Here is a 9,416-nt window from a genome sequence, read left to right as displayed (position 1 = left end):
GCCTGGCACTGCCTGCCTCTCCTCCTGGCTAGAGCTTATTCTGAGTCCCATCTCCCAAAAGCCAGGAGGCAAAGCAGTGCAGAGGGAAGGAGCTGTGTGTGTCCCTCAGGTGTGCTTCCTCCATCTCCCCACTTCAGACCAAGCAGAGCACCAGACAGCTCCAGAATCCACCAAAATGAGCTTCACAACCCTGTGCACTTCTCTGCAGGAGGGGAAAAGGAGCATTTCCTGCAGATGTTTCCCTTTCACAGGGCCAAATCTAGACCTGGCACAAAGCAAAGCAGTCCACAGAGGAGCTGTACGAGAGAGACCCTCCCACCCTGACACCCAGAGCCATAACTCCTGTCCAACCTCTGGTGGGGGGGAGGCTTGTGATACTCCTGCAATCTCCCCATAGCTTATGGTGCCAAGCTTGCAGGAGCAGGTGAGGCACCACATAGTGATGGTAATGAAAGCCAGCTGCCCGGGAAGTGTCTGGAGACAGCAGCCAACTGTCAGGCCCAGGGTAAGTGCTGTCTGCTGGAGCATGGAGACAAGATAGCTGCATCTCTGGGAGGGCCCTGCAGAGGTCACCTCAGAGGAATGGATACGGTGGAGATTTTTATATTTAACCCTTCAGCTGACTTCAAACTGCAAGGTTAAAATCCTGATACTTGCTGCTAAGGCATTTAGAAGTTCATCTGCTCAAGAATGCTGTCCAGCCCCACTGGAAGCCCCACTGGGGACAGCCACCCTCTGACTGGTCTTCACTCTTGGGAGCAGAGCAACCATCAAGGAGGGCCTGAGGTTCAGGGCAGCACTTTTTGTGCTTGTGCTCAGAGCAGCTGCCCTGGCTCTGGCTGTGAAGGAAAAAAGCCTCTTTCCCACCCAAAATGACCACAGCGAGGGGACAGAGCAGAGGAGGTGAGGGCAGGACGAGCTGGAGCTTCTGGAGAGGCAGTGGAGAGATGCTCTCCAGAGAGGGCAGGAGCTGGGCTGCACCGCAGCGCGGAGCCCCTTCAGGGGGGATGCTCCCGAGGGAGGTCTCGGTGCTGCCAGGCTTTTCCCGGGCCCGTTCCCCTCGGTGGCCGTGAGGTGGCACCAGCCTCCCGCAGCTGCGGCGGGCGGGCGCGGGGGGCACATTCCCAGTGCCTCGCCCGTCCCCGGGAAGGCTCCGACCGCTCGGCCCCCGCCTGCCGCTGCTGTGGGAGCGCACACAGCACCCCGGGAATCACACAACTGGTCGGCTTGGGAAAGGCCTCTGACATCCTCCAGTCCAACTCAGCACCACCGCGGACACCAAACCCTGCCCCCAGCTGCCATGGCCGCAGGTTTCTTGAACACTTCCACCAGGGATGGGGACTCCACCACCTCCCTGGGCAGCCTGTGCCAACCCCTCACCACTCCTGCAGCAAAGAAAGTTTTCCTCATCTCCAACCTGAGCCTCCCCTGGCACAATTTCAGGCCATTTCTCTTCATTCTATCACTTCACACTAGGGAGAAGAGACCAAACTGCCCCCACACAGGAGCACTTCGTGCCCTTGTTCGTCGCCCCTCTGGTTCTGTAACCAGAGGCAGTTTATTCTGGCTCCTGAACCAGGACAGCTCTGCACAGAGCTCTGCTCAAAAGCTTCTTCCTCCTCTGCCTGAGTTACCTTCCAGGGGCTTCACACGAATCTCCTTGAGGTCCCTCTGGCCACTCTGGCAGTGTGACCCTGCGTGGCACCGGCAGGGAGCACGGAGCTGGCAGCCCTGGCAAGCAGAGCAGTGCAGCATCTCCAGCGCCCTAGGAAAGCACCACTCAGACCTTTACCAAGGAAAGCTTAGGCCTCGAGAAGTCTTCCTTTGGCGACCTGAAGCCTCTGAGCTGCATCAGAAAGACAGCAGCCTGCAGAGCCAGGTGGGCTGATGAGCTGCCTTTGGCTGCTTTGGCTGCCTGCAGAGCAGCCCAGGCAGCCTCTCGGAAAGACATTAAAGTAGTCCCTTGGTGCTCAGCCTCCCGCCGCGATGAACGATGCCATTTGCATCCCAGCAAAGCCAAGGAGGCTGGTGGGGAAGCACAGAAACGGGAAGGGAAGGGCTGGGCTGCGTTTTGGGTTAGGGCTGAATCCCTCCTGGCTTTTCCTTTCAGCCTGTACTAACCTGCTCGTGTTCCTGAGGGACTGGGAATGGGCTGCTCACAAGGACACGCTTGATGGAGGGCACCTGAAGACCTGAAGGTACCTGGAGGGAAACCTTTGTGCCTATGGGAAAGGCAGGGAGCTTGTGGGGATCTGCAGGGAACGTGCCTGCACAGAGGGGCTGAGCTGCTGAAGCCCAGAAGGATAATTCACAGGGAAACATAAACTGGGAGTTTTCCAGCAGGATGATAACATCCAGGTCCCAGCCCTTAGGCTGTCTAACGATCCGTGCAAGCAGCCTGCCAGGCTCTCTCAGCAGTGCTACCTTAACTGCTCTTCAGATTGTACCACACAAGCCATGCTGAGCTGCCTGCCCGGCTCGGGGCTGCAGCTGCTGCTGAGACACCAACGGCAATAACCGACCAGTGGCACTGGCAAAGGGACAGAGGGAGCAGAGACCTCTCCTCACCCAGCGGCACAAGGAGAGCACAGCCCCAAGTCCAGTCCAGGTGTTCCTATTTCAGACAAGCAGTCTGCAAGGTGGCAGCTGCTGGGAAACCCATCTGGAGACCCTTGATAGAATCACAGAATCAAGCAGGGTGGCAGAGAGCTCCAGGCTCAGCCAGCCCAACCTAGCACCCAGCCCTGCCCAACCAACCAGACCATGGCACTAAGTGCCCCAGCCAGGCTTGGCTTCAACACCTCTAGCAATGGCAACTCCACCACCTCCCTGGGCAGCCCATTCCAATGCCAATCACTCTCTCTGACAACAACTTCCTCCTCACATCCAGCCTCAACCTCCCCTGGCACAACTTGAGGCTGTGTCCCCTTCTTCTGTTGCTGGCTGCCTGGCAGCAGAGCTCAACCCCACCTGGCTACAGCCTCCCTGCAGGCAGCAATCAGCTCTGCCCTGAGCCTCCTCTGCTGCAGGCTGCACCCCCCCAGCTCCCTCAGCCTCTCCTCACAGAGATGTGCTCCAGGCCCCTCCCCAGCCTTGCTGCCCTTCTCTCAACACCTTCCAGCACCTCAACATCTCTCTGCAATGGAGGAGTCCACAACTGGACACAGCACTCAAGGTGGGTTGGAAGGGATCTAAAGATCATCCAGTGCCAACCCCCTGCCACGGGCAGGGACACCTCCCACCAGCCCAGGTTGCTCAAGGCTCCATCCAACCTGGTCTTGAACACCTCCAGGGATGAGGCATCCACAAACCTCCCTGGGCAACCTGTGCCAGTGTCTCCCCACCCTCACTGTCCAGAATTGGACTGGGTGATCATAGAATGGGTCAGATTTGGAAGGGACCACAAGGATCATTTAGTTCCAACTCCCCTGCCATGGGCAGGGACACTCGACCCTAGATCAGAAGGTGTCTTGGAGGTCATCTTGGAGGTCTCTTCCAACCTGGTTGATTCTTTGATCTTTACAGTCTGTAAATGATCTTTAAGCCCTCTTCCAACCCAGCTTTTCTGCCTAATCTCCAGTCTCAATCTCCTATTTCTTCCTCGTGTCTCTTCAGTACCTGCACCCAGAGCTGGTGGCAGTTGTCCTCAGCCAGCAGGTCATTGTGAACAGCCTCTGAGGCACCTCAGGGTCTGTATCACAAGGCAATGACGCTGGGCCCCCAAAAACCACAATTACTTTTATCCCCCAGAAGCATTTGGGATCATCCCAGGGGCTGCTGCTGGCACTGAGCTGGGGTGGTTTGGCAGATACAGCTCTAAAGAAAAAGAGAGGAGATTTTGGGGGGGGGGGGGGGGGGGGGGGGAAGAAGAGAAAACTGGTGGAAAAAATGTCCCCTCCAGCCCTCTTGTTGAATTAAACCACATGGATATGTTTTAACTACAGCGGAAAGGAACAACTCTGCAGCACATGTTCAAGAGCAGAGTCTTATTTCAGAGATTTCAAGAAATTAGTGGCTGAAGGCTGAAACAATATAGCCTTTGGAAGAGGGCATTTGGAAGTGATTAACCAGCCCCAGCTCGTGCCTTCAGAATCAGAGGTTAGTACCTCACGCTGCTAACAACTGTCAGCTACTAAAAGATCTGAGAGAGGAGAGGGGGGAGGAAGAAATCACAGAATGGTTTAGGTTGGAAAGGACCTCAAGGATCATCTAGTTCCAACCTCCTGCTATAGGCAGGGACAGCTCTCTCTAGAACAGGGCACTCAAGGCCTCATTCAACCTGGCCTTGAACACCTCCAGGGAGGTTGTGGAGCACAGAATCACCCAACGTGATCTTTGATCACGTTGGGTGATTCTGTGCTCCACAACCTCCCTAGGAAACCTGTGCCAGGGTCTCACCACCCTCAATCTGTGCCAGTGTCTCACCACCCTCAACCTATGCCAGTGTCTCACCACCTTCAACCTATGCCAGTGTCTCACCACCCTCAACCTGTGCCAGTGTCTCACCATCCTCACTCTAAACTACTTCTTCCTAACATCCAGTTTCAATCTCTCCTCTGCCAGTTCAAACCCATTCCTCCCCCTCCCCTCATCCCCAGACCTTGTCAATAGTCCCTCTCCAGCCCTTCTGGAGCCCCCTTCAGATACTGCAAGGCCACTCCAAGGTCTCCTCAAAGCCTTCTCCTTTGCAGGCTGGAGAGCTCCAACTCTCTCAGCCTGTGCTCACAGCAGAGCTGCTGCAGCCCTCTCAGCATCTTGGTGGCCTTCTCTGGACTGGCTCCAACACTTCCATGTCCTGCTTGTGTTGGGGGCTCCAGAATTGCACACAGGACTCCAGGTGGGGTCTGAGGAGAGCAGAGTAAAGAGGCAGAATCCTCTCCCTTGCCCTGCTGGCCATGAACTCAATCCTGCATCATCTGACCTTCCAAATGAGCAGGACACTAGGGAGGGACTTTTTAGAAGGCCTTCTAGTGATAGGATGAGGGACAATGGCTTAGAGCTGGGAGAGGGGAGAATGAGACTGGAGATGAGGAAGAAATTCTGGACAGTGAGGGTGGGGAGACACTGGCACAGGTTGCCCAGGGAGGTTGTGGAGCACAGAAGCACAGAACATGATCTTCAATCACATTCTGTGATTCTGTGAGCCACAGCCTCCCTGGAGGTATCCAAGGCCAGGCTGGATGAGACCTTGAGCCACCTGGACTGGTGGGAGATGTCCCTGCCCATGGTGGGAGAGTGGAACTGGATGGTCCTTAAGGTCCCTTCCAACCCATTCTGTGACACCACCAACCTGCCCCTTACACAGAGCCATCCCCTCCAGACCACACACTTCTCCTCACTGCACAGACAGCAGGGCACAGGCTTGTGTACCCCAGACCCCACAGTCCCTATTTTGTTTCCATCCCAGGGCAAGCAGCCTGACTCTGGCAGCCACATCCTGACTCCTGCACAGGGCACAGCCTGGCAAAACACCAGAGGGGCAGGCAAGGGCTGAGCTTTGCAAGAACTGCTGATGCTGCTTCCACTCTTCCTGTCTTTTAAACAATAAAAACTGAAACTCTGCCCAAACCTGACTGCTCTGTGCCCTGGAGGGAGCCTTGCCAGCTGCACACTCGGGCGTAAGCAGTGCAGGAGAGAGCTCAGAGCCCCTTTGAACATTAAACCTGCTCTGCTTTCCAGGGACTTTTCAGCTTAGCAGCAAGGAACTGGAGCGATCCAGCTCTGTGTTGGTGGTATCAAGATCAAACGGCTCAGGAAGTCTTAGTTAAGCAAAAATCACACCTCATGCTGTAACGTAGAAGCTGCTTCTCCTTCCCCAAATCTGAAGTGATTAAGGGGGATGTTTGTCCAGCCAGCCCCAGCAGCGAGTGCCAGACCCAGGCAAAGGCAACACCGGGGCCCGAGGAGGTGTTCCCAAAGCTTCTCCTGCATCTGTACAACCTGCAAGGTCCTCAGCACTGCAAAAACATAGTCACAGAATGCATCGGGTTGGAAGGGACCCTCAAAGGTCATCTTGTCCAATGTCCAACCCCCCTGCAGTCAGGAGGGACATCTCCAACTAGATCAGGTTGCTCAGGGTCCCCTCAGGTCTGACTCTGAATATCTGCTGTCCCAGCAGAGATGTTTGTCACAGAATCATAGAATCAAGCAGGTTGGAAGAGAGCTCCAAGCTCAGCCAGCCCAACCTAGCACCCAGCCCTGCCCAACCAACCAGACCATGGCACTCAGTGCCCCAGCCAGGCTTGGCTGCAACACCTCCAGCCACAGCCACTCCACCCCCTCCCTGGGCAGCCCATTCTAATGCCAATCACTCTCTCTAACAACAACTTCCTCCTAACATCCAGCCTCAACCTGCCCTGGCACAGCTTGAGGATGTGTCTCCTTCTTCTGTTGCTGGTTGCCTGGCAGCAGAGCCCAACCCCACCTGGCTACAGCCTCCCTGCAGGTAGTTGTAGAATCATGGAATCATAGAATCATTGTAGACAGCAATGAGGTCACCTAGGAGCATCCCAAGCTGCCTACCCCCCCCCCCAGAGGTACCCAGGCCTGCTGGGTACTCTGTCAGAACCTCTGCCTTGCAGTGAGATGTCTCTGCACGTCCAGCAGAGCAGGGTCAGCCTGCACTTGGTGCTGGGAGCTGTACAGACATGAAATTCCCCATGTCTCATGCCTGAGAACTTACAGGCAAAGAGATGTTTTGAATTTGCTTCAGCAAAAAGAAGTGCTGGTAACAGGACCAACATCTGGGAGCTTAAAACAGAACCAGACTCCTCCTCTGCACAGAGCAAACCCATCCTCAGCCCAGGGGACCTGCAGCCCCCATCACACAGAGCTGGGCCCACTGGGTGCACCAGTGGCAGGAGCCCCAGGCTGTCCTCTGTGTCTGCAGACCCTGCCATGCATTTTCTCCCTGCCTCAGTGAAGGTTTGGCAGTTCCAGCAGCACCCAGAAGTTCAGGGCACGTTAGAAATCAGCTCAGGGTTTCCCACACGTCTCATTTCTCTGCTTGCTTCTCAGTCCCATGCTGCTCATGGTTTTTCCTGGGCTGGGTGATGGTCAGGAGCCAGTGACAGACATGTGCACCAGTAGTGCCATTAGCCAAAGGGTCCCAGGATGTGCTTCACATCCCTGGAGCACGGCAGATGCTCTGGCAGAACAATCCCAAACCCCCATGACCTCAGCCACACCCAGCTTCCCAAATTCCCAACCTGCCCCCATCCCCAAGAGCTTTCTCAGGGCATCTCTGGACTAGGCTGATGTTTTAGGTTGATGCTTGGTCTCAATGTTCCTAGAGTCTCTCCCAGCAGAAACGATTCTGTGATTCTATGTGGTGCAGCAGGCAGACCCTGCTGTGGAGGGTGAGGAAGAGGTGCTGCCAGGAACCCCTCCTGCCTGCCAGCTGCCTCCCTCCAGCCCACACTTGCAGACACAGCATCTGGCATCTGTCTCTCTCCCACCTTCACTGAGAGCCCCCAGTGCCTGCGCTCAGACACATCCCCCCACACCTCTCCCCAGAGATAAAGATCCATGTCCAAGCAGAGAGGGTTCGGCGGGGAAGAGGAGCTGGGACTGCTGCAGGAGAGAGCTGGGAAAGCTGTGAGCCAGGGGATGTGGCCTCTGTTAATCTGCTAAGGCTGAAGCATGAGCAGCTCCTTGCCGAAAGGCAGCGAATGCCATTCGGGCTGCGCCCGGGAGCATTCCTGAGCACACAGCGTTAGTATTACTATTATTATTTTCTTGTTTCTTTAACGACGTTGAACATGCTCCGAGCCCCTTAATCACAGAGGAGATTACAGCAGACTCCCGGAGGGCTGACGAATGGGCTGAAGAAAGCCAAGAATAGCTTTGCTGACAGCCTGCCCTGCCCCGAGCAGCCTTGGAGGGGAGATGAGGGATGGGCGAGGGGCACAGCCCCTTCCTGCACCCCAGGCAGGAGGCTCCCACCCAGCTCCCTCTGTGCTGCAGCAGCCAGGCGTGGGCAAGTCCCTTCCAAGCCCGTAGGGTCACCCGTGCCGTGACCACAAGCCTGTCCCAGTGCGTCTGGGGTGCCCTGAGCTCCGCTCCCCGGGCACATGCGTGGTGCAGGCAGGGTGGGAGCCCCTCACCCCGCTGCCCAGGCGGGCATCCATCCATGCCAGTTACCCCAGGGCTGGGGAAGGTGAGAAGAGAGCCTTTTGGTCCAACAGCTGCTGGGGACGTGCTGGGGTGACACAGGGGTGGTCCTGCAGCTCAGGAGAGGTGCTGATGCCCAGCAGCTCAGCTGGAGCCACTCGCCCCCATCTCGGAGACTTGAGTGCTTCGAGCACCGCGCTGGGGACGATTGTCATTCCCTGGAGCCTGCTGTAAGGCCAGCGGCAAATCATTTCCAAGAGGATTTGCCCCTCTGGGCACCACGGCAGGCAGTGAGGGAGCTCCTTCAGAGCTCTCCTGCTCCCTAGACCGGCTCTAGCTCACTGTGGCTTTTGCGTGGGAACCCCAGGATCGCTCCTTGCAGAGCAGGAGGCATTTGCCCTCGATATCCATCTCAGGGCTTATCCCATCATTCAGTAAATTAAAATAAAGGGGAAGGGGGAAGGGGGAAAGAAAAATAAAAGAAAGAAAGAACCTTTTCAATGCAATCTATTCCTTTGTGTGACACCAGGAATTATGAATTGATAAAGATTTCCTATTATCTTCTACCATCTACCACTCCAAGCCTTCAGCGGGGCCGTGCCCGTAATTGCAAGCAGATGTCTTGCTCTGCTGACACGTTAAGTAGAAGCAGCAAGACCCTGCTGCTATCTCCCATCAACAATTTGCACTAAAGCAGGGAACAGATTTTCACAGAGCAGGACTGCTGGAGGAGAAGGGGAGATTAAGTTCCTGCAGAGCAGGCGTCTCAGCGTTACAGCACAACAAGGCAGCTGGGGAAAACAATGAACTCTAAACAGTCCCTAAGCCCAAAGCAACCAAAAGCTTTTGTGAGGGAAAATGAATTTGCTGAAACTAATACTGCCAGAGCCCGGGGAGAGTGCAAGGGGCTGAGGTAATGTGCCATGAGATGAACCTTAGAGCCATGGAGCTGTTGGGGCTGGAAGGGACCTTTGAGATCATAGAATCATAGGATCAAGCAGGTTGGAAGAGAGCTCCAAGCTCAGCCAGCCCAACCTAGCACCCAGCCCTGCCCAACCAACCAGACCATGGCACTAAGTGCCCCAGCCAGGCTTGGCTTCAACACCTCCAGCCACAGCCACTCCACCACCTCCCTGGGCAGCCCATTCCAATGCCAATCACTCTCTCTGCCAACAGCTTCCTCCTAACATCCAGCCTCAACCTCCCCTAGCACAGCTTGAGGCTGTGTCCCCTTCTTCTGTTGCTGGTTGCCTGGCAGCAGAGCCCAACCCCACCTGGCTACAGCCTCCCTGAAGGGAGCTGCA

General features: G+C 55.9%; 1 long non-coding RNA gene across 1 annotated transcript; it reads left to right on the top strand.

Annotated features, from left to right (window-relative positions):
- Positions 1 to 1,897: 1,897 nt before the first annotated feature.
- On the top strand, positions 1,898 to 5,490 carry LOC135192542 (uncharacterized). Its single transcript, XR_010309005.1, has 3 exons — positions 1,898 to 2,028; positions 2,111 to 2,198; positions 5,408 to 5,490. It is a non-coding gene; the product is annotated as an uncharacterized LOC135192542 (long non-coding RNA).
- The last annotated feature ends 3,926 nt before the right edge of the window (positions 5,491 to 9,416 follow it).

Source organism: Pogoniulus pusillus, chromosome 42 (genome assembly GCF_015220805.1).
Source record: "Pogoniulus pusillus isolate bPogPus1 chromosome 42, bPogPus1.pri, whole genome shotgun sequence".
In the NCBI taxonomy this organism is placed as follows: domain Eukaryota; kingdom Metazoa; phylum Chordata; class Aves; order Piciformes; family Lybiidae; genus Pogoniulus; species Pogoniulus pusillus.
Note: the sequence above shows the minus strand (reverse complement) of the source record. Positions and strands in the feature narration are given on the sequence as shown.